At 45.4% G+C, this 25,877-nt stretch overlaps 1 protein-coding gene across 5 annotated transcripts in view; it reads right to left on the bottom strand.

Moving 5' to 3' along the window:
- The window catches only part of CUL1 (cullin 1), a 107,791-nt gene extending 83,184 nt beyond the window's left edge, over nt 1-24,607 (bottom strand). Inside the window, exon 1 of one of the 5 annotated variants that reach the window (XM_032642341.1) lies at nt 24,347-24,607. The gene's annotated coding sequence lies outside the window, so the exon portion shown is untranslated. Of the gene's footprint in view, nt 1-23,861; nt 24,049-24,137 lie in introns of those variants that run through there. The other 4 variants (XM_032642343.1, XM_032642340.1, XM_032642339.1 and 1 more) reach the window with 4 other exon arrangements.
- Nucleotides 24,608-25,877: the final 1,270 nt, after the last annotated feature.

Consider the following 25,877-nt stretch of genomic DNA (forward strand, 5'->3'; position numbering starts at 1 on the left):
CTGACATGTATACATTGATGTGTATAAAACTGATGACTAATAAGAACCTGCAGTATAAAAAACAAACAAAAAAACAACTAATACTAAAGTTTCTTTGGGTTATTTGTATGGAGATATGTTAATATAAATGTTTCAGACATTACAGGAAATTTCTAAAAATCTTATATGTTCTGGTATAATGTTATAAGTCATAATTCACGTTATTACTTTAAGATGTATATCTCAGAAATAACTAAATTTCCTTGTCAATTGCATTATTATGAACTTGCATCAAATCTTTAACTGTGGTCATTTTTAAGTCTTTTGTCATTTACAGACAGTTCTGGGTGTACTCTGATGCTTTCGAAAAATGTTCCTATAAAAGGGTTTCATCTTCAAGGAATTCATGGAAAAGACTCTGACAAGCACAGGTTTCTGGTAACTGACTATCCTGCTGAACTGAATGAAGAAGCATTTTCAGAACTCTAATGGAAAACTGATAAACTCATAAAAGTGCTAACAAAAGATCAAGGTGAAAAAAATTAATTACATGGGACGGAGTGAACTGATGAGGGTGATTATAATTTTCGTGACTTTCTGTTTGAATAAAAAAGAAATCCCCCCAAAACAAACAAACAAACAAAAAACACAGGAGAGAAGGCTCGCACTCCCCTGACAGAATGGGAGGAAAGCCTGGAAGGTTCGGCTCACGGCTGGGTGAGGCACTGGCACCCGGGTTTACTGGCTCATGTTTAAAACCAACCAAACAACAACCGCCACCATCCTCATCAGATACTCTTGTGGGTGAAATGATACGATGGCTGGATATATACTTTAAAATATTGCAGAAAAAAAAGCTGAGTGATAGTTACACTGTAGTTTCTATTTTCCATAATTAAAAGCTCTGCAAACCTACACAACATACGAAGTACAAACAGAAAGAAGAGCAAGAAGACTGGGTGGGGGGCGGGGACATGAACTTTCAGACACGGATGTGGGTGGAGATGGGACTGGAACGCAGCACAGACCCAGGGAGCAAGCCTGCACTGAACACACCCTATTCCACAGGGCCGGGGGGTGGGTTCCCTACAGTAGTAGCTTCCCACTTGCACCCCTGTAAATACTGTGATATTTAATCATGATCTAGTTGATACATACAAAGAAATCTCAGTGCCACTTAGAACTGAGACTGGAAAGCTCCCAACCTGAGAAATTCTTAAATTCTATTAGAAAGTCTTAAATTCCATTGGAGTTTTAAATGAATGTAACATCTGAGAGGCAGATGCAGTCAACCTGGGTTTGACGTGCACCCCTGGGATCAGTTAACATGAAAGCTTCGGGCTGTAAACTTTGCAGACAGTTCTGGTCGGGATTTTACTAGACTTCTACACTCTCACTTTGGTAATTCCGGCGGCACGACCCTCTGTGCACCTGCCACTCCAAGCTGCTCCTGAATCCAGCTCTCCCTCCTACTCTCCTTTCCTTGACCTTCCAGAGGCCACAAGTTCACATGAATAAAACGGAACACCTCCCTCTCCGCCTCTCCTCCACCTTAGTTAACAGAAGCCTCAGCTGCCCGATTCAAATTCCTGGGGGTGATGAAAGCACCACTTGCTAACGGCAGACACATCTCCATTCACACACCACCCCCCACCCAGCCCCTCCCCGACACTGTAAATTAAGGGTCATGCTTAGCCTCTAACTAACCCTCCTTCTGTATTTCCCATCTTGGTAAGAGGTCAGCTTTGATTCCTCTCTGTTCTTACCCCTGACGTAAAGTCAGTTCCGTCAACTCCCTCTTCTTCTTTTAAAAATTTATTTATTTATTTATTTTTTGGGCCTGTGTTGGGTCTTCATTGTTGTGCACGGGCTTTCTCTAGTTGCAGCGAGCGGGGCTGCTCTTCGTTGTAGTGCACGGGCTTCTCACTGCGGTGGCTTCTCTTGTTGCGGAGCATGGGCTCTAGGCGCACGGGCTTCAGTAGTTGTGGCATGTGGGCTCAGTAGTTGTGGCTCGTGGGCTCTAGAGCGCAGGCTCAGCAGTTGTGGCGCACGGTCTTAGTTGCTCCAAGGCATGTGGGCTCTTCCCAGACCAGGGCTTAAACCTGTGTCCCCTGAGGATTCTTAACCACTGCGCCACCATGGAAGCCCCTTCTTCTTCTCTTGAATCATCCACATCTCTTGATATCCACACAACTCCTAGAGTCCAAGAGGTATCACCGTCTCTCACTGGGGTCCCTAACAAAAGTCTCTTCACTGCTCTCACCCTGTCCAGTTCACCCTCCACAATGGGGCCCGGGTTAATTTCTAAAACACAAGCAGCCTTTCATTCTGTTAAATGAATTAACTCCACAACCACCATCTACACTTTACCACAGCGATGACCACCCCGGACAGTGTCCATCAAGTGGGATTGCTTGCTGCATGTCGGTTTACTCGCTGTGTAAAAAAGGACCCAATATTTTCTGTAGGTCTCAGTGCTTGACCCTGTGGCAATAGCAGTTGTGATACTTTTTCTCACTGAATCCTTACAATAACCATAACTCTCTGCATGGTACTATCAATTTCTTACAAATAAGGATACTCAGGCTTTAAGATGTTCAATAATTTGCCCAAAGCCACTCTGCTAATAAGAGGCAAGTATTCACACCCAACTATCTGGATTCCAAAGCCACGTTCTTTCTGTCACCCGCCCCTCCATGTTGTTTCCACAGGAAGGTGGAGATTTCTTATTCCACTTCCATAAAAAGTGTGCTATGAAGACTTGCTCTCCAATTTGAAATTACAACACGAACCACAGGAACCACGCAAAAAGGCAACTGAAAGCTTCATGACGCAAGTGTGTAATGACGAGCCCAAAGGACAGCAAACCCACAGGTCAAGGAAGAGCTGGCCAACTCAGGAACTGGACATTTATTCATACTCACATACTTCGTTTGAATATTCATTTATTAGTATTTGAATGTTAATTACTAAAATTTTTCACTTTTTAAATCAAAGGAATCTTAAAGAGCAGGGGCTAATATCTTGTAAATGCAGACCAGGAATGCGTGCATTCAATAATTAGGGGTCTACTTGTACATCACCAGGAAGGGCATTTACTACCTCGGATAAGCCTACCTTACTTCACTATTGAAACACAAGGCTTGCAAAATTTATACTTACTTATATTATAAAATTTAAATATATTATTCCATTTCTATATATAGAACTAAGGGAACAATTACAATTAAGTTCAAACAATTACAGTTGACAAAAGCATAAAAAAGTTCCAATTCACATCTTAATAGATGGCTTTCTAGAGACTTTAACTGAGTTTTTGTCTCCACTTAGTCATTCAAAACCTTTAAATCCACGGCCAGAAAGAGAAGCAAAAACACTCACCCAGACTGGAAGCTGGTTCTGCTTTTTCTCAAGCAACCAATTCACAGCCAAGTTCCCAAGACCTGAATGTATCCTAAGTGCTCGAATTGCCTTGTTTATGTCTTTACTCAAAGCTAGTGATTAACCATTTGGGCCACTTAAACACCGGGTTTAGTTAACATAAATCTACCACGTGACCCATCAATTCCTCTACGAGGTATTTACCCAACAAACAAGACAACGTATGTCCATCCAAAGACCTGTACAAGAATGTTCACAGCACATTATTTATAAAAGCCAGAAAGTGGAACACCCCCCAAATGTCCACTAACAGGTGAACGCATAAGCGAAGTAGCCTAAAGTCATATAAAAGAATACTCTCAGGCAATAAAAAGTGAAGTACTGATACACACCACAGCACGGACGAACCTCAAATACATTACGCTAAGTGAAAGCCAGAAGAAAAAGGCCACAGGTTATATGATGCCATTTACTACATGAAATGTACAGCACAGGCAAACTACAGAGGCAGGAAGCTGATTCGTGCTTGCCGGGGGTGGCGGGGATGGAGAGTGCAGACAGCCACGTGGGGTATTTTGGGTGATGAAAACGTTTTAAAACTGGATTGTGGTGATGGCTGCACAGCTCTAACTTTACTAAGAATCACTGAATTATACAGTGAATTTTACGGTATGTGAGCTATACCTCGGAAAAAAAGACAGCTTTAAAGCGTGCTAGCTATAAATCATCCTGGGTCAAATTCAGGTCATTTACAGAAAGGGATGTATCTTTACAAAACGACCAGGTTCTGCATATGTGGGAGGCTTAGCATGAAAAACAGTATTACTGGGTGTTCTACTGGAAAGAAAGCTTTATTTAAGAACTGCTATTTAATATGTTACCAACAGAGGGGCTCTTATTCTCCTGCAACACAAATCATTTAAAAGACAGCTGGAAGCACCAGCGGAGCTGCCGCACGGCAGAGGCGTTTTACTGCCACAGTAAAGATAAAGACAGAACTGCAATAGAGTTCAGAGGGTCTAGAAGAAGTCATTCCAGCTACAATGACAAGAAGTCTCTACACGCGTGTGCTCTGAACGCTTCTTAGGAAGGATCTGAAGGGCAGCAGAGGAACAGGGAGGGCGGCCAGGGAAGAGCGGGAGGCTGAGCGTGGGGTTCAGGCTGGAAGCTTCAGGGGCAGGAGGGCAGGTTTTCAGTAAGAGGACGTCAGGCCCTTCTTCTTTTTGGCTGCGCAGCTTGAGGGATCTTAGTTCCCCGACCAGGGATCAAACCCAGGCCCTTGGCCGTAGCAGTGCAGAGTCCTAACCACTGGACCGTCACGGAACTCCCGCAAGGCCTTTATTCTTTTTTTTTTTTTAATTTTTAAATTTAATTGTATTTTTTTATACAGCAGGTTCTTCTTAGTCATCAATTTTATACACATCAGTGTATACATGTCAATTCCAATCGCCCAATTCATCACACCACCATCCCCACCCGCCCTCGGCTTTCCCCCCTTGGAGGAGGCCTTTATTCTGAGTGGGCGACAGAGGCCTGCAAGGTTCCAGGGCAGGGAAGTGACACGACTGCCGTGATTTTAGAAACATTCATGTGACAGCTCGCTGGAGCTGGAGCTGGGGTGAACGGGGACCAAAGGTCAGTGACACTAACTAACTTAGAGGAAGAGCAATGGAAAAAGAAAAGGCCAGATGCTTAAAACCAAACCAAGCAGGGACGATGGGAACGTGCACCAGAATGGGCGGCACTGGTGAGGAACGACACAAGGATGAAGAGGGGCGTCTCTCAAACTTGGACTTTCACATCTCCAAAAATGTACCTCTGGATTCCAGAATCTGACGGACACTGCATTACAAAGTCAAAATGACTTAACTACTGCTGGTGGGGATGTTCACCGAGACAGACGGCGACTGGCCACATCTAGTAACACCACAGGTGCACTGGCCCTTCCACCCAACGATCTCACTTCTAGGAATCTATCCCCAAGACAAACTGGCCAAAAACTACAAGAAGTTGTAAACTCCGCAAGTTTAGTCACGCAAAAGACTGAAAATCAACCTAAAATCCACCAGCAGGGGATGGAGCACTAAATGATGGCGCACCCACATCACGGAGCATCGTTTATGGCGCACCCACATCGCGGAGCATCGTTTACGGCGCACTCGCATCGCGGAGCATCGTTTATGGCGCACCCGCATCACGGAGCATCGTTTATGGCGCACCCGCATCGCGGAGCATCGTTTATGGCGCACTCGCATCGCGGAGCATCGTTTATGGCGCACCCGCATCATGGAGCATCATTTATGGCGCACCCACATCACGGAGCGCCGCACAGTTATGGAAAGGAAGGAGGGCGACCCCTACCCACTGACAACACAGTGACTTCCCAGTGGACACAGTCGCTGAAAAAAGCAAGGTTCCCTGTGTGTGGGAGGGGAGGGGAGTAAATACTAACACACTCGGATAGATCTCTATTTTTCTTTTCGAAGAGAAACAAGTGAAAGATAAACCGAACACTAATACAAATGGTTACCCATGGGCGGAGGAGAGGGGTGCAGGTGAGATTCATTGGGGGTCCGTGGATAGAACTCAGGGGGTTGCAAACGCGGGTGGGGAAAAAAGTACATCTTATTTCCCACTCACCTCTGACTGAAACCCGACCACTCCTCCGATTACGAATGTAGGCAGCAGTCCACAACAGTTTTAGCAGGACCTCTGGCTTTGCCACCAGGAAATCACAGGTATTTTCATTACTCCATGACAGTTATTTCCAGTATCATATCTGCTCATCAATACTGTGGAATTACAGTAGCCTGGCATAAAAATTTTTATACCTCAGGAAATACTGGACTCCCCTGGTGGCGCAGTGGTTAAGAATCCGTCTGCCGATGCAGGGGACACAGTTTCGAGCCCTGGTCCTGGAAGATCCCTCATGCCGTGCAGCAACTAAGCCCGTGCACGACAACTACTAAGCCCACGTGCCTAGAGCCCGTGCTCCGCAACAAGAGAAGTCACCGCAATGAGAAGCCCGTTCACAGTAACGAAGAGTAGCCCCCGCTCACCGCAACTAGAGAAAGCCAGGGCACAGCAACGAAGACCCAACGCAGCTAAAAATAGATTTAAAAAAACAGGAAATATTTAAAATACGTTAACGTGTAATTCTCAGGGGTGAAGTTTGCTGTTCTTTGTTGGACATCTTTCATGACTGAGAAAAGCAAAAAGTTACACTGTAAAAGTTATAAAAACATCTATCTGTGAGCCATAGTTGGCCTATAGGGTCTCAACCAATTGTGCTCTCTGCTTTAGGTAGTAACTGGCAACAATGTAATTGTAAATAAATAGGAATTCACAAGCACGAAGTCTCATGGAAGTTCTGGGTTAAGTGATGACCATCTAGACATTCATAAATCTGTTATTATAAAATTCCTTATGTCACTAAATTGAACACTCATTTAAAAAAATTCTCATGCTGGAAAAAACCCAGGGGTAAAAGTGTTAAAGAGAAACAACCCAAAAGAAAAAGGTCATATTATTAAGATAAACTGGTAAGTTATGTGAAGAAGTCTGAATCTAAAGGGAAGATGAGAAACTTAATTTTAGATATGATGAATGGGAAGGAATTTAAAAAAAAAACCCAAAATGAAAATGCTCAATCAGGCAGTTTGAAAATACACAACTGTAGCCCAAAGGAAATCGCACCTGTAGAAAAAAATTTGGTAATCTGCAAAAAGGTAAAACTGTCGGCATTAACGTGGATAACATCTTCACAGATAAGGGAAGAACATAACAGCGACGAGAACTCAAACCTGTATTTAAAGGACATGGGGGAGCCCCCCTCCCCCTGGCACCTCAGGAGAGAGGAGTGCTGCGAGCCGGGGGGGACACAGGTGTGAGAACCAGAGGCCAGAGAACAGAAGCTCGGGGGAGGAGAGCTGGACGAAACCTCTAGTCCTCGACAGGGTCAAAGGCAGCGATCAATCAGCGAGAAGGTCTAGGATGAAAGTCGCTGACTGTAGCAGGCGCCAGGAGAAGGTACCTCTGAGAATGCAGCTCCAGATTGGGAGCCAGCTGCAACCACGTGGAGACGCCCCCTAACGGCCGGGAGAAGGTGCCGGCTCTGCTGCTGCTGGGGCCCCTGGAAACCTGCCTTTCCTGACAGACACCCGGTCTCACAGGAGGACCCAGGACTAGCTCCATCCGCCGTTACACAATGCAAGTGAGAAACATGAGTGTTCCTTTTAAATCCTAAGGCCAGATACAAGCATAACTGTTACAAACTTTTACTTGAATACAACATGACAACTATCATGTTTCAACTTCTAAGACAAATCACATAACCTATTCAAAAATAACATACAACCAATGATAATTACAACAGCTGTCTCATAATAAAACTTCTGTGCAATGCCTCACAGTTGAACGTATGAAACCTTGAATTCAAAATCTGATCTGAAGTTCATGCTTCCCGCTGCCCTCTTACAGGGTCCCCTTGGTGATCTCAAGATGACCCCCAACTCCGATCACGCCCACATGGGACTGAGAAAATACTACACCGATTACTACAGAGAACAGACAAATCCAGACAACCCAAAACCAGGGAGCACCACTAGTCGGATTCACTTAGAAGGGCACACTTGGTTCCTTCAGTGCCAGCTCTAATTCTGTTAACTCATTTGAAACTAAAGACCCAAACAACTCTCCAGGGCTGTTAAAGAGTTTTAAATGAGACATCGTATGTAAAAAGACCTAGTTCTATGGCTGGTACCTAGTAGGAATTTCCCAGCCAATAGCTTTTTCTCCCTTCCTTCTCAAAAAACAATAGTGTAGTAGGAGGTGAAACCATCTAACTCACCTGATCTTGGTCAGAAAATGATTAACCCATTAAATGCAAGGACACTTTTGGTATGTTGAACATTATTCATGCAATATTTGCAAAACCTTCCTTAAAAAGAAAAGTAGAGCAAAACTATAAAACTCCTAGAAGACAACACAGGAGAAAACCTAGATGACCTTGGGTGAGGTGTGACTTTTTAGATACAACACCAAAGGCAGGATCCATGAAAACAATCATTGATAGGATGGATGCACTTCACTAAAATTAAAAACTTCTGCTCTGGGAAAGACACTGTCAAGAGAATGAGAAAACAAGCCACAGACTGGGAGAAAATATTCGCAGAAGAAACATCTGATAAACAACTGTTAACCAAAATAATACAAAAATTCTTAGGACTCAGTAAGAAAACCACTTGATTAAAAAATGGGCCAAGGCCCTTACCAAAGATATTCAGATGGCAAGTAAGCATATGAGAAGATGCTCCACATTATGTCACCATCGGGAAAATGCAAATTAAAATAATGAGACACTACTACACACCTATTAGAATGGCCAAAATCCAGAACACTGACAACACCAAATGCTGGTGAGAAGGTGGGGCAACAGGGACTCTCAATCACTGCTGATGGGAAGGCAACACGGCACAGCCACTTTGGAAGACAGATTGGTGGTTTCCTACAGAAATAAACACTCAAACCAAGCAATTCAGCCATTAATTGTGCTGCTTCATATTTACCTAAAGGAGTTGAAAACTAATGTCCACACAAAAACCTGCACACAGATCTTTATAGCACCTTTTTTCCTAATTGTCAAAACCTGGAAGCAACCAAGATGTCCCTCGGAGTGAATGGATAAATGAACTGTGGTCCACCCAGACCACGGAATACTACTTAGTACTAAAAAGAAATGAGCCATCAAGCCATGAAAAGACATGGAGGAAACTTAAAGGCATATCATTAAGTGAAAAAAGCCATTCTGAGAGGCTATATACTGTGTGATTCCAACTATATGACATCCTGGAAAAAGCAAAACTAAGGAGACAGTGAAAAGTTTTAAGTGGCTGCCAGGAGCTTGGTGGGGTTCGGGGTGGGGAAGTAAGTATGCAGAGCCCAGAGGATTTTTAAGGCAGTGTACTACTCTGTGCGGTACTGCAGTGATGGATACACGTTATTATACACTTGTCCAAACCCACAAGATGTACACCACCAAGAGTGAACCCTCATGTCAACTATGGACTTTGGTGATTGTGATGTGTTAATGGAGGTCTGGTTGTAACAAATGTACTACGCTGGTGGGGGATATTGATAACGGGGGAGTCTGTGTATGTGCTGGGGCAGGGAGTATATAGGAAATCTCTATACCTTCCTCTCCATTTTGCTGTGAACCTACAACTGATAAAAAAAAAAAAAAAGTTAAAAAAATCAAAACAAAACAATAAAAGTAGAGGCTCACTTTTGATCTTTCTATTTTGTTCATGAAATAACGTGCATTTGATAATCTAGAAAACATGAGTAAACAAAAAGCTAGTACTGAATATCAAATATGTATTTGCTTATTTTTCTTAATTGAAAATTAGGCTATTTTGATAATTATCGCTACCTGAATAATGGATATGTCAATAAGTAGATTTTACATTTATACGTGTTACTGTAAAAATGGAAAGTATATCAATAACTGGTTCTTCTTTGTAAACAAAATATCTGGCCCCAGACCTTCAGACTTTAATAGAAGTAAGACTTCTGATGCATGGGCTCTGCTCTGTGGTTGGAAGGCAGGGGCCTAATTCACAGCTAAATCCTCAGCACCAAACACAGTGTCCCGGCACACTGCAGGGCTCCAGAAAGACTGGGGAAATGATGATTCCAAATATTTTGGGGACACGTTTGAATCACTGATGACACATAAAAAAACCCCAAACCCAGGACTCCCCTGGTGGCGCAGTGGTTAAGAATCCGCCTGCCAATGCAGGGGACACGGGTTCGAGCCCTGGTCTGGGAAGATCCCACATGCCGCAGAACAACTAAGCCCGTGCACCACAACTACTGAGCCCGTGTGCCACAACTACTGAAGCCTGCGTGCCCGAAGCCTGTGCTCTACAACAAGAGAAGCCACCAAAATGAGAAGCCCGCGCATCCCAACGAAGAGTAGCCCCAGCTCGCTGCAACTAGAGAAAGCCCGCATGCTGCCAAAAATAAATAGATTAAAAAAAAAAAAAACCCAAACCCACCCAGCCCATCAGCATACAGAACTACAAAGAAGCATGCTAGAACATGTTAATTACATGTAATTTCATTTTCTCCCAGCACAGTAACAGTACTGAGAAAAATGGGGAGGGGGGAGGCATACCATTTACGTTATGTATAAAACTTAAGAAAAATTATTCAAACAGGCGATAAAAACTGTAAAACTGATGGCTTGGAAAGGGAAGACGCAAGGACTCACCATCCTGGGGTAGGATGTGAGCACATGTATTTAAATCTTCACGGTTTGTTTTATGAGTTCTCCCACTTCCTCAAGACTAGCAGAGCTTTGAAATTAGTAGGCCCTCAAACTTATACTAAACGAGGCAACATAGCTGCTTTCTCCTTGAGATCAACCTTTGTCCTTCTAATTATATAAATACAGAAATATGCTAATTCAACTCATTCCCCCAAACACACCTACAATTTTATAATCATGAGAAATTTTGGATGCCATTAAGTATGGAATTTTCTCCTATGAGCATCTTAGGAATTAGGATACAATTTTTATTCTTGGTACTTGAACAACTAATTAGTAAGTGTTTTCAAATCCTAAAAATCCAAATACAAGCACTCAAAGCTTTAAGTACTGTCCAAGTTATAACTGAATCTTAAGTCCATTAGAATACAGATTCTTCCTATTTTAATTACTATGTGCCTTCCGGTGGGATGACAGGAGCATCACTGGTATAAACTGCTTTAGGAAGCTTGAAGGTGACCCTAACCTCTTACTATTTAGCAGGTGCCATGCAGACTGACTGGTTCGTCCACATAAACGAGCTTTACCTGTGAAGGACCGAATTTCAGCTCTCAGTTTCAGCACAATGCTTTTATAGGGACATTTATTCAATGATCTAGCCTGGTGCTTGCACGTATTTCATTTCCAAGCATTTTCGTTCACTTTAAAACAAGGAAATACAGTGTTACATTTGATCCTTATCTACACCATGCATATTTTTCAAATTCAGGACTGCAATCCATTAACGTGTGGGCCATGAAATCAGCTTAGTAAATGGTAACCGGAACTCTTTAAAGGAGTGAAAATGAGAAGAGCTCATAGAACATAAGTATGGCTCAGCGCATCTTTAATGCAGTTATGTCTGTGTACGTACAGAGTTAACCTACAAAATGTATTTCTTACTGTAGAAACAATTCAAAAAGCACAGAGTGACATTACAGAGTGACATGACCATTTCAAAGAGTTAATCTATAAGTGCATGTGGATGTTTGAGGGGACTCCCAAGTTCTGGTTCCACAACTCACAGTCTGTGTGAGCTTGGGCAGACTCCTTAACTTCTGTGCCTATAATTATCTGCAATTATAACACAGATAAGACATATATATAATGGGGACAATAACAGTACCTATCTTATAAGGTTGTTGGGAGGTACAGATGAGTTATGCAAATAAACTGTTTAGAAGGGTACCAGACACACAGTAAGTATTTGCTACTATTCATATTAACACTTCAGCAAAGGTTATCAGATGTCCTCAAAATTCCTAACATGCTACTTAAATAAAACAACAAAAAACTTCTCAGGGGGAAATGTCAAAGCTAGCATGTAAGTCAAAATGAAGTAAAGTAATGTTGCCTGAAAATTTCACAATACCCTTGGACAACGTAACACCAGGGGTACTTTCCAAATTCCCACCAAAGTGGGCCCATCATCAGAAGACAGGGAACCTTGTATTCTGACGGACCTGGGGATCCAGACAGAAGCAGTTGTAAAAGTTCAGATTTTCTTTGAAATTTCATTTGTTCTTAAAGTTCATCTGGATCTTTCATTCCACCACCAAATACACATAACAGAACACCCTAAAATACCACCTTGGAAACCGTTTCTCACCCTAGTTAGTGGGTGAGCTGCTGTTTTATCGAATCCACTGAGGTTGGAAGCCTGCTGTGGCGGAGCTCTCCCTGCACACCAGCATCCCGGCATCTCTCTCCTGTCTTGGTGCCGCAGCATCATCAGGACCCAGCCTAACAACAGACAGGAAGATACAGACAGCAAGTCGTTTTCACTCCTGAGATGACCGGGATTGCTGGTGGTACAGGAAACATCTTCAGGCCACCGAGGGTGGAAATCTAGACATGGACCTTCAGCTGGGGAGACAGAATGACATGTCACATGCAGATGACAGGTCTCTCCCACTCCTGGTGAAGATGCTGCTTCAGGAAACGACGCACCGTTCTACCACACACGCTTTCACTTTTGTTTCAATGAAATGTTTCAACTCACAGTTCCCACAATTCTGTTCAACTACTGTGCAGATTTCCCTCCCGTGTGGCCACGGTTTGCCCTGCAGTTGGTGAGTGCTAGACCTTGAAACAATATCTGCTAACTCAGCAGATTTTGAAAGTTACCACGTCACTAAGTGAACAAGATCCTTCATCTAATCTGGGTTTTCAAGGCTTTTCATTACTTTTTTTCCCACTAATACAAATAAATTATCTTAAGTTCAAAAATTCTGACCAGGGGACTTCCCTGGTGGCACAATCCGCCTGCCAATCCAGGGGGACACGGGTTCGAGCCCTGGTCCGGGAAGATCCCACATGCCGCGGAGCAACTAAGCCCATGCGCCACAACTACTGAGCCTGTGCTCTAGAGCCCGCGAGCTACAACTACTGAAGCCCGCACACCTAGAGCCCACGTGCTCTGCAACACAGAGCAGCCGCCGCTCGCCGCAACTAGAGAAAGCCCGCACGCAGCAACGAAGACCCAATGCAGCCCAAAGCAAATAAAATTTTTTAAAAATTCTGACCGGCAGCTCCCTCTAGCTAAGTGAATTTTCAAGACACTGCCCACTTCACTACAAATTGGTTCAAAAAGAATAAACAGTCCCACTTCTACACTCCATCTGATTTGGAGCTTTCACGTTTTGAATACAGTTTACCGATTTATTCACCTTACCGAAGGTACGAGAGCAATCTGGTGGCACAGGCGCCTGGATAGTGCTTCTGGCCATGCGGGGTCGTGAAGAGCCAGAGAGGCACCTACCGCTGCTGGGGGTCCGCACCCAGCCCCACCCCGTGCACACGTGCACTGCGGACTTGATAAAAAGCATCCCGTTGGAAATGTCCTTACTAGCTACGACAACAGCAAGTAGTCAAGAGACTTATAAATACCCGGGAAAGGGTATGAGGAGGTGCACAATACACACGTGTGTTTGAACCTGGGCTTTAGCACCTATCAAGGATAAATAGATTAAATTCAGCCTCTCAATTATTTGAGTGTGTCTTCTGAGTTCATGAAAATGTACCATTTGCTAACCTCCAATAAGGGAGGTATTTTCTTTTTGCGGGGGGCAGGGGCAGTGGTGGTTTAAAAAATTGTGCTCCCCACTCTGACTGAGCACAATCTGGCCATACCTATAACATGGGAAAGAGTCTGGTAAAACCTGTAACGGCCTCACCTAAGAAAATGATTCTGGAACTGACCTGAGCTTCTAGCATTTTTCACTTGTGTTTTTTTTTTTTTTTTCCAGCTGAACTGATCCTAGTCGTGATGTTTCTTTTTAGTTGCAAAAACTTGTAGTGAATTTCCTTCATAATCCGCACAACTTGTTTTTATGGTCACTACAAAAGTAGTGGCTTTTTAGGTTACTGTTTAGGGGCAGAAGAGACAAAAGCAGCTCATTTCACTTCTACAATAATTAAACCTCATATTTTAAATAAGAATAAAGAACATCCTACATACTGAGATTGGTACAGACTTCTATCAATATACTACTTGCGACTGGGGCAGTACCATCATCTTTACAGTCAAGCTCAAGTTTGGTGGGAGAAGCCTCAGAGAAATGTCTGGCAAAATTCTTGATTTCACATAATTTACTTCATTAACTTGTGTATATTTTCTCAAGCAAGGTTTTCAAGCTTACGCTTCAAACAGCTTACTTTGAAAACCATCAAATCATGCTCCCAGTTGAAAATATAGTATTTTTTCAAAGAACATCAAAATCACAAAATGCAGATTTCCTCCACAGTTTAACAAGAACTCACTTCTATAAAAAATGAGCACTTTAGAAGACTTGATCCAATTTTTACAATAAAATTTAGACGTCAAAACTTTGCAGATAAATCAACTTCTGCAAAGTACTACTGTATAAATGCAACGAACTATAGAAAGCAGCACATTTAGGACTAATTGTTTTCAGATCACACACCCCGAGTATGCACTTACACTCACTTACTCTACGCTAGACTGCCAACAAAACACACAAATCTGCCTCTGCATTTTGGGGGGGGAACCCTCTTTTTAATGTAAAACTGCTGCCAAGGGAGTCATCTGAATGTGTTTTAAAATCATTTTTGACAACTATTAAGGGAATCCACTGTCCTAGTTAGACACACACTCACTCACCTATAAATCTACCATAAAAAGCAACAGTGGATATTCATCTTACACCACATCCATACTTTCAGAATTAAACGGTGTTAACATACGGTTTGTTGGTTAGAACCTTGAATTTCTTTCTTTTTTTTTTTTTTTTTTTTTTTTTGCGGTACGCGGGCCTTTCACTGTTGTGGCCTCTCCCATTGCAGAGCACAGGCTCCGGACGCGCAGGCTCAGCGGGCCATGGCTCACGGGCCCAGCCGCTCCATGGCATGTGGGATCTTCCCGGACCGGGGCACGAACCCGCGCCCCCTGCATCGGCAGGCGGACTCTCAACCACTGCGCCACCAGGGAAGCCCAGAACCTTGAATTCTTTAATCACAGACTGTTTCCATAAATCAGCCTATCAAAAGAAAATTTCTCATTTATAATTTATTATAGGTTAAATCTCAAAATTAACAGAACTTCCCCAAAATGGTTTGCTTTACTGAAATCTCATTCTTATGGGTAGAAGGTTGGAAGAATGGGGACACGACAAAGAGCTGGCACCCACACCAGCCACTTTAAGTGAGAAGTGCCGCAGATCAGCACCGAGCACACGGCCCGCCCGACTTTCAGTATCTTCTGAGCTTAAGGGGATGAGATGGGACATGTAGTGAAGGGCTGGCGAGGACGGAGAGCGGAGCCCACTCCTGCCTGTCGTGGTGACACCAACACCCGCTGGGGGCAGACTCTGCAGTCAGGGAGCCATGACAAATCCTGAACACAAGGCAACAGGAGCTGGTGACAGAACCAAACAAGGGAGGGATGAAGACAGGGCATTTTGAAGGAGGAACTAATGATACTCCGTAGTCACTAACTATGGAACATCACAGTCTCGGAGAGAAGCCTCGAAACAGAGAAGCTGGATGTGGCTTGGAGAGCAAATGAGATCAGTCTGGGGAGGCTGTGATGGTGGGGAGGGCAGGTGGGCCACGGGGAAGCCCTGCGGGCAGGCAGAGAGGCCACTGGGGCTCAGCTGGGAGGCAACCAGCTACCAGCCGAGAACAGTCAGAACCGCTCCGGCCAAAACAGAACTGAAAAACCCCACAGCAAAGTGGACTAGAACAGAGAATCAGGTCCCAGAGGTACCTCCTGCGCGTCCATTTAGAGAAGAAGACATAACCGGAAGAGCAAAGTATTCTCCACAGAAGCTAAGGCCAAGAGATGACTCAAGAAAAAAGGATGAGAACCTGGTCCAGCAGCTTGGAAAACACTGCATGTTACATCCCCTCCTTAAAGGGGCCAAAACGCTCTAGAAAACAGTCCTGGTTACACTTTGCAAACGTATCATGTGAACGGTGTTCACACTCTGGAAATCACTGAGCCCGAGACATGCAGGGGAACCCATTTAAAATAACAGGAAAGAATCTAACAGAACCTGAACGAGGAGAAGCCAAGTCTGAGTTTCAAGGGACTGAAGTGCTTTGAAAACTCTGGCAGTTTAGACTTTAAACACGGGAGTTTGCAGATGCTCATCAACGCTCCACTGACGAGGGAAGAAGCAAACGCAGCCGTTCAGACCACGCCTCTACTGCATGGCACGCCATTTTTCACATTTCTGATTCTAAAGTCAGTATGTGCTCTACAAAACAAAACATACTCTTTAACATGGTGGTAGGGTTTTCTTCCCCAAAGGCTATTATTAAACTAAGGGTACACCTTACATACATACACAAGTACGTACACACGCATATCCTGTAAGATACACATTCTCTGTAAAATAGATGTCTCCCTATAAGACTCTCAATGCACATTAATATATTAAAAGCCCCCCAATATGCAACCTAGCATTTCCTAAATGTATTTACTCACAGATCTTCCCTTCCACTCCAATATCTTACACGTCACAGAACACAGGTGGGCAAATACTGCTCTAGGCAAATCAAAAATTACTGAAAATGCAGGGAATGGTAAAGCTGAGCTCCTTTATTATAAAAATAATAGTGACTAAACAAAGCTTCATAATGTCAAGTGATGACAGGTGTTACAGGCTTCACCTTAAATGCCCCAGTTAAACTGCAGACATTCAAAAACAAAACACACAACATCCCGCACAGGACAAAGGCGCCAACACACAGGACACTTGCAGAGGTACCACTGAGTAGTAGCGGCGGCAAAACTGCTCCTCAGGCCAAGCGTCTTCAGCACCCCTAAGCCCTCCCTTCGGACGTTTGGGTCCCCTGTGGGTAGACATGAATCACCCTCTGGTTTCAGGAGTCTCTATCTGAAGACCGACTAGTGAACCATTCCTGCACCGAGTGTCCAAGGCTACCTTCACCCTGGGAAGTGAAGGAAAGACTTCTGTCCAAAATGAGGCATTTATTTGCAAGAAGCAGAAAGCTGAGGGGGAACAACTCCAAAGCCACCAAAGTGGATTCAGCCCAGTCTCTGGCACATTCTAAGTGCTGAGGAATAGTGGTTATTACCACAGGCAAGATGATTCTGTAAGACTGGAGAAGTCAGAAGAAATCACTCTTGGACTTTTTTCTTCTCCACCCTCCCCCAAATTGAAGTCCCCTAGTTCCCAAAGACAAACTCAGGGCTCGGGGAGGGGAAAGGCCTCCAGCCCTCATGCCTGGGCCTCCAGCGGGGACTGAAGTCTGCAGTCTCCTGTTTCTCAGCCTCATCCACGATTTCAAACCTTTCCTTCCAGTCTGACCAGAGCAGGCCTCCCTCCCCACTGCAGGAAGGGGGCTCTGAGCTCCCTGGCTTTTCTCCCACGTCCTGACTTACCGAAGCTGCCCAGGCACACTTAACTATGTCAGCTAATAGGGGACACCTGTTTCTCAGATGCCAAAAGTATCCCTAATTTGTGTCATTTCGAATACGTTTCTTAAATCAATAGTAACATTCCAATGTTCCAGGCTACAGCACAAAATGTGTCAAAAGAATTTATTTTTTCTAATTTGTAGCAAATTTACATTCTTAGGCATAATGACGACAGGTTTAAAATAAACATCCATCTACTATTGCTAGGAGTTGTAAAGTTAGCAAAAAACGACAGGAAGTTCACAGCATCTCTAAGAAAAGGAAACTTCCACACTGAAGACAATTCACTAGTACATAATCCACTGCTGTAATTCAACAAAATAACAAAACATAAATGAGGTTCATGAGATTAAGACAGTTTCATGGAGGGTGTGAAACTTGCAGGGGCCTAAAGCAGCTGAAGGATTAAGATGGGGGGATGGGAAGATGAGCTGCAAGGAGAACCTGAGGGCTGAGAGTCAGATATTTACCCTACATGTCAACACACCTGGCAAGGGACCTGCAAATAAAGCAAACAACAGAGTGATTCCAGCACTGAACTGAGTGAGCAGAAACATCTCGCTCAGAAGCAGGCTCACTGCTTCTTCTATTGTCTTTTGTTTTCATAAGCTAACCCACCGCATTATAAATACATGTGTGCTGTAGAAAGTTGGACGAAAAATTAAAAACCAAAAGAATAAACTAAAAATAACCCATAATTCCACTATTCAGAGATAATCACTAAAAACATTTTGGCTTATTATCCTTTAAAAAATGTACATACACACTAAAAAGAAAAATTTAAGCATTACATATACTGTTTTACAGCACGTTTTTGTCTCACTGAATACAGAATTACAGAAATGCAAAGGTTTATCTAAAAATGCTGAGATCATAATCCTTAATAGCAAAACCTGAAAACAAATGTTCAAAAGAAAGCATTAAATAGTGTACCCAGGACAGAATATTAATCAATCATTTTTTATATTTTCTTAGACTAAATCCTTAAAAGTAGATTAGCTATTTCTAAGTGTATAAATACACACATATATATATATTTTACATACTGCTCTCAGAAAAATCATTCTTTTTCAGGCAATGAATGAATGGACTCACTTCTCCAGACCCTCACCAGAAGTGGCTTATTTTTCAATCTATGCCCAAGTTTGTAAAAACAGTATCTCACTGATTTACTTTTCCAAGAGTACTGCTAGTAAAGCTGAAATTTTTATCTTGTTTCTTGATCCTTCTTTTAAAAATTACCAGTTTGCTCATTTTTCCCCCCCACGGGGGAGGGGAGGGCATCGCCTTTACCTTAGCTTTTATAAGCCCTCTTTTTATAGTAAGCAAAGTAAATTTACTTGTTAAGTTACAATATTTCTTTCAGTTTGTCATTTGCTTTTTAATTCTGTTTATGGCATTTTAACCTGCAGAAGTTTAATTATTCTAAAGTAATGAAAAGAGCCTTTTCCTTTACAGTTCCTACTTTTGGTGTTATGCTGAGAGGGTTCCTCCATCCTGAGATCATTTGTATTATCTTTTGGTTCTTAAAAACTTCGGTGGGGGGCTTCCCTGGTGGCGCAGTAGTTCAGAATCCGCCTGCCAATGCAGGGGACACGGGTTAGAGTCCTGGTCTGGGAAGATCCCACATGCCGCGGAGCAACTAAGCCCGTGCGCCGCAACTACTGAGCCTGTGCTCCAGAGCCCGTGAGCCACAACTACTGAGCCCGCGCGCCTAGAGCCTGTGCTCTGCAACAAGAGAAGCCACAACGAGAAGCCTGCGCACCACAACGAAGACCCAACGCAGCCAAAAATAAATAAATAAATAAATAAATTTATTAAAAAGATAAAAACTTGGGTGGGGGGGGATATTTTAAAAACACACAAGTTCATCATCCTAAAATTACAACCAACTTTACTACTTTATAAATATTTTCACTAGTACATACACATTTTAAGCACACATTTCATACAATCTGTTTTCCAAAGTATTTTCTGACATAGGCCTTTTTTAAAAATCGTAGCTTGTTAGATATGAACAGTCTTAAATGGTTTCATAAATTTAAGGCCAGTGAGTCACACCACACCAACTTAACAATAGTCCCGAAGTTCCAGAACTGTTCCTTTCTGTCCCATCGGTGCCCAATTACTCCCCTTCAATGTCCCCCAGTTACTGAAGACCAAGAAGAATAAGCTCATTCTTGGTAGGCAACCCAGTTCTGCATAATGAATCCGGTCCTAATTATCAATGATAAGATACCAATCTTGAAAGCATTTCAATTTTGCTCTCTTCTCCTCTTCCACCTTCATATAAATTAGACACTTTGGGAGCATCCAGTTAAAAGCTAGAGCCCTGGAGTCTCCCTGTCATGTTTTAACCCAGGCCTCACCACTCACGAGGCCTGATCTTAACCACCCAAAGCCTCAGCTGCTTCCTCGACGCCATCAGAGGACTGAACAGCACCACCACACTCTGCGGGGCCCGATCAGGGTTTTAAGTGGGTCGATGATCGGTGAACAAAGTGTGAGTTCCATGAGTTGCCGCAGGTAGCGCAATGGCACAGGGACACCTGCCCATCACAAGGTCCCGGCCCTACAGGAGGTCTGTCTATTCCAAAGGAACCACAAGTCTAGTCCAGGGTTAACTGCTAGGACAGTGAGCCGGGTGGGGCCTCACAGGACCGCAGGGAAGGCTCCCACCCCGGATGGAGCATCAGGACCTGAGAGGAGCCTTTCCAAAGCAGCAGGAGTCTGTCGGGCGACAGGAAGGGGACACAATACTTGAGACCGAGGGAGAGCCTGAGGAAAGGGCAGCAAGGCCAATTCTGGGAACAGGCGCTGCAGTGATGGGGAAGCTGCCAGGAGACTCTGCTCACTTGATCCCAGAGTCCCAAGGGAAAACATTTAAATGACCACCAAGCCTAGGCTTCACAACCCTGCTTCTCAAACACGAATAAGATTACGCTTTATAGGATGGTTCCTCAAATGTTGTTAACGTTAGAAGCTATGACATTCACGTGGAACCCAGACTTTGAGGGCCTGAAGAAAACTTAAGAGTCAATTAAAAACCATCCCACTTTATAAATGAGGAAATAGAGGCTCAGCAAAGTTAAGTTCAAGCCAGATCCCATGTCTTCTCTCCCAAGCAACATCTTCTATACCTAAGCAAAAATACATGAATAAATTACACACACATCTCTTTCAGAAGCTATATCCCTGTGAATAAAAAATTTAAAAGCCATCAAATATAATTCTGTTTATAGTGTGCATTATTAAATGGACACATTATAAACAAAGAGCTTAAATCTTTAGTAATAAACCTAAGGTTTTATTTAAATTTGATTTACTCCTCATTTCATGTTCACGTCTCAGTTTTGAAAGGCAAATGAAAGAAGAGAATTTGTTGAGAAACTACCTGATATCCCTCCCCCCAAAGAAACAAACAAAAAAGCAAGGTAAACTTTTAATTGGTCCTTAAAAATGGTACATTCTTTTCTCCAGGCATACCTGAAAGACAAGCCCAAAATTCAGCCAATGGTCCCCAAAAGACATTTTATTCCAGACTCAATTGCTGAGGTAGAAAGCCCATGGCCTTGGAACCTATGCAGGGCTGAAACTGCAAGGAATAAAACACCAACACGCTCCTATGTTTTGGGGGGCCCTAATTTTCAACTTGAAGGATGGCAAGTAACTACTCCTCAATCTAAACCACATTCCTTTGACCTTTCCTTGCTGAAAGAAAGGCATACTATGCCTGCTGGGAAAACTGGGCGTGAACTTCTGATAAAAGGCCCTCAAGGACCCAAGAAAGGTCTTTCCTGTGAGAAAGGTCACTCGGGCTCTAGTACCACCACTGTATTTGCATCATCTCTCCAACAGGGAAGAGCTTTAACTCACCAAACGATTTCGCTTCAAAGGTAAGGCTGAAACATATAACCAGAGGGGAAAGACCTCAATCTTGTTTAAAAACACACACAAATTTTAGAAATGTGTACCCTAAAACTAGCTTTGAAACAACAAAAAAAGCAAATTAAAGTTTCACAACTTGTTTTCTTGGCACTTTCCTGGACTGCCATAGCTGAAGAGAACCTGCGCAGTCTTTCTGTCGGGGCACCGGGTTAGTTCCTGGGGTGCTGTAATAACAATTATAATTAAGCTTGCATTCTTACGCAATGGAAGTGCAGTGACTGCTTCTGTGGCCAAAATCGGAGGTGGTCAAACACTCGGTGTAGGTTAGAATTATTCCAGATTTATTCACTCAAAAAACAACTGAGGTACCCATGACAAAGTTCTGTGCTATTTACTTTGGGGCTCCTGCCTTCAAGCAATTCAGTCAGAAAAGTATGGGAAGTAAGGCTGCACTGGCAACCCAGACTAAGTTAATTATCTCTACAAGGTAATATTCAGCAACAGGCAAAGGAGTCGACGGGGCGGTAATATCTAAGCAAACTGCAGAATCAGCCCAGGCATTCACTGGGCTGTTAGTGTCCCGAGGTGGTGGGCGGTAAAAAAGAGGGTGTACCAGCAAGGACCTGAGCCGGTGGCCCTAAGACACAGAGGATACTACAAATCGGTGAGAAACCCTACTACCACAGCTAAAGGTGTTTTCTGGTTTTTGTGGGGTTTTTTGCAACGTAAGTTTTTAAAAGATGACTCCAATGACAAAAAAAGTTAAATATTTTTAGACAGTATTTCAGTCACCTCTCTCCAGCTTAATAAGCACTCTGTCTCGAAACCTCCAAAAACGGGCATTATAGAGTTAAAGCAAGCCAGTCTGTTCGCATGCTTCGGAATTTGAAATGCGATGCCCATGGAAAGCAACAAATAGAACGTTGAAGTAAATTTTTTTTCTAATATCCAAGAACACTCAGATCAAGAAAACGTCATATCCAATTTTTTTTAGACGAAATATTGCTGCTTTTTAAACAACACTCCCTGTTTTGCTACACAACCCACAAACGCTCCAGGATTTCGGAAAATTGGGTAGACAGGGTGGCCACAAAATGAAGCGTTAACCTTACAACTGCACATGCTTTTGCAGCGTGTAAAGATATGCCGAGGTCCTAGAAGCTGGGGTCGTAAAGTGAATTTAGTTCCCTTCTGTGACTCCGACGAGTGCATTTCCAAAACTGCGAGACTACTCCACTCCTAACTTGTACAGTTTTAATGCCCCTACGGGGAAGGGCAATTACACAGATCAAATAAATACCTGAGTTAACTGCAATTCCCCATTTGCACCCTCACCACTAACCCCAACTGCGAACTATGAGCAACAACAGGGATCCAATCGGAAAAGAGGATCCTATTTTTGGCAGAGAGCTCGTTAAAGGGAGAAAACCCCGAACTTTGGAGGATTAGTCTCAAGAAATGCTCACCAATCGTTTCTCCCCGAAGCAGCACTCGGCCTACAGCACACCCGGGCGGAGGCAGGGGTGCGCGGGGCGACCCCTGCACGCGGGCGGCGGCCGTCGCCCTGGTTACCTGCGGGGTCAGCGCGCGCTCCCGCCGGGCGCGGGACCGGGGGCGCGCCAAGGCGGCGGAGCCGGCCGGGCCCGACTCGCGGGCGCTCGGCCGGCGCCGGGGGGCCCCGTCCGGCCGCCGCACTCGCATCCCTGCGCGCCTCCCCGGCCCGCTCCCCCAAGAGAACAGGGCAAAGGGGCGACTATTACCCAGTAATAGCGCCCCGCACAGTCGCAACAATGCGGGCGATGAACCCGGGAGCCGCGGGCAGGGAACCGGAAAGCAGAGAGCCCGGCTCCGCGGCTCCTTCAGCGCGCGAGCCCAGTACTTTACTTCAGAGAACGAGTCCGGGGCAAGAGACGCTCGGGGGAGAAGTGATCCCGAGGGGTCGAGGGAGAGAGAGCATGGGTCCGGGCGCCCCGCGGGGGTCGCCGCCCGAGGAGAGGCGAGGTTCGCACGCCCGGCCACCCGGGGCCGCCCGCCGGCCCGGCTCCGCGGCCCGAGCCCGGCTGCGCTGGGAAAGGGGCGGGCGCCATGAATCGGGCTTTTTCCCAGTGCGTAGTCCGGGCCTGGCCGCCCCGTGCCCGCGACCGGGGCCGCGGCCCGGCCAGGCCCGAACCGGCCGGGGTGACTCAGGGCCGGGCCGCGCGCTCCCCTCCCGCCCCCGGCGCCCTCCGCCCACGAGTACCCCGGCCCAGCCGCCATTCCGCCCAGCCGCGACTCGGCGGCTCAGGCCTCGCCCGGCGCCTGGGCTCGGCCGCCGCGGCCCCAGTCACTGCGACACCGCGGCTCCGGGCCGGGCCTGCGCCGCCGACTCTCCTCGGCCCCGGCGCCGTCGACACTCACCCGCATTTCCCGGGTGCCTAAATGGCTCCGGCGACGTCTCCACCTGGTCGCTGGGCCCGGCCCCGGTTAAATCCCCGTCCCGCCAAGGTCTCGCCGCGTCCCTCAGCCGCCGGGGCTGCCCCGCCTGGAGCTGCGTGCGACACGGCTCCCGCCTCCTCCTCCCGGCCCGCCCGCCGGCCCTCCTCCCGCCGCCGCCGCCGCCGCCGACGACGACTGCACCACGCAACCTCCGCCCTCTAGCCTTTCCTCCGCCGCTCCCCGCCCTCCCGGCCTCACCGGCTACAGCTCCCGTGGGGGAGAAGCTGGTGGGGGAGGGCCGGAACGCACCGCCATCGGCGTCCGGGGCGGGGGAACCGGGAAACCGTCGCCGCCATCTCCCCACCAGCCCGCGGCGCGGGAGGGGCCCGGAAACCTGCCGCCCGCCGCGGCCCCGGTTCCCGGTCCCCCAGCGCCACCGAGGACCCGCTCGCGGGGCTGTTCTCTACCTGAAAGCCCGCGGCCCCTGGCCCCGAACCTCGGCGCCCTCCCCGGCCGGGCGCAGCGGATCCTCCTCCAGGTTTTACAGCCTCCCTCTCCTAGAGGCCGCCTCTAAGGACCCGGCTTCCCGCCACTTCGGGCCGAACGAGGAGGGGTCACCTTCTTAGGTCGGGGCAGCAGCCTGGGGAGCAACTGCCCCAAGACACCCCGGAGGAGGGGGTGTTACACACCCACTCCTCCCCCGCTCCTGCGCGCACACACGTGCACCCGGTGGATCTGCCTCCCCGGCTGGGAGACTAACCAAAAGCCGTATCCCGACCGGCTGATAAAGTCTGAGATGGGCGAGTGGCCCTGAAAAGCAGGTACAGGCTAGAGATAAACGTGTCGTCCATTCTCGAGCCCCAGCACACCTGCGGGCCTCGGCGATACGCGCCTGAAAGCCCGAGCTCCTCTGCGCCTCTCCCTCTGTTTCTTGTAAAATCAAACCAAAACTAGCTTCCCTCTTCAAACTCTTTAACTGACTCTTTTTAAGGCAAATGTTGACAAAGATTCCCTTTACCATTAATCTTTGTAAAGACAAATCAAAAACTGAAGATTTTACATATATGGATGGGATGAGGTGTGACTATAGGATTGTTTTCACGTGGGGTCTGGAGTAGTTCATCGCATTCAAGTGAAATTAACTCACAATTGGGTACTTGAAATACAAATTTTGGCAGCACAAATAGCCACCTGGCTTCCTAGGGTCGCACAGGTGAGAAGCGTGGACTTGGAGGGGCTTCTGCCTTCATACCCGTGGTCCATGAACAAGAGTGGAAGGATTTCAGATTACCTGGGCAACAAACCTGATGAATGTTAACTTCCTGTTTTGCTCCAAACTAAAACATTAAGTATCACCTTGGGGTGGAAATCCTAGGCCCAGAGCAGAGGGCTACCCCCATTGTCCTCTCTTTCCTGAGGAATATGGGTTTCTCTTAGAAGAAATATCCCACTAGTAGATGTGGTTCCTCATATTAAAAAGTGGTCTTTTGTCAGCATCTGTTAAGTATCTTTAAAAATATGGCATTTGTCTGTACTTGTCACCGAAGTATGTGATCTCAGTCTGTGTGAGGATTTTTAGATTCTTGGTTTATACCCTGTACTTCTAAATATTCAAAAGAAACTTGGATGCATTTAATTTTTTTGTGGGCACATGGTAAGATTGAAGGTACAAATGGAAGGCTTGTCCCTGCAGACAATGCTTTCCACTGTAGGTATATGGCTTCTCTTAGATCCTTACTTCTTCCCTGTGCTTTCCTCAGACAAGGTATCTCATCTCCAGTTTCCCTTAATCTGCCCTCTCCCATCTCATCTTTCAATATGGTCTCCTTGCCTGTGACTTCCCAGAGCTAATACATGAGCTGAGTGGGTCAACTTTCTCTTTACTGTTTTTTTCTTCCAACCTGTCTTTTTCCTTAACAGAAGGATTTAGTCCACCTATACCATCCTCCTCACTTCTCATTACCTCAATTCCTGGTTCTTAACTTCCTTCTACTGTTT

The sequence above is a fragment of the Phocoena sinus genome, chromosome 9 (genome assembly GCF_008692025.1).
Source record: "Phocoena sinus isolate mPhoSin1 chromosome 9, mPhoSin1.pri, whole genome shotgun sequence".
Classification (NCBI taxonomy): Eukaryota; Metazoa; Chordata; class Mammalia; order Artiodactyla; family Phocoenidae; genus Phocoena; species Phocoena sinus.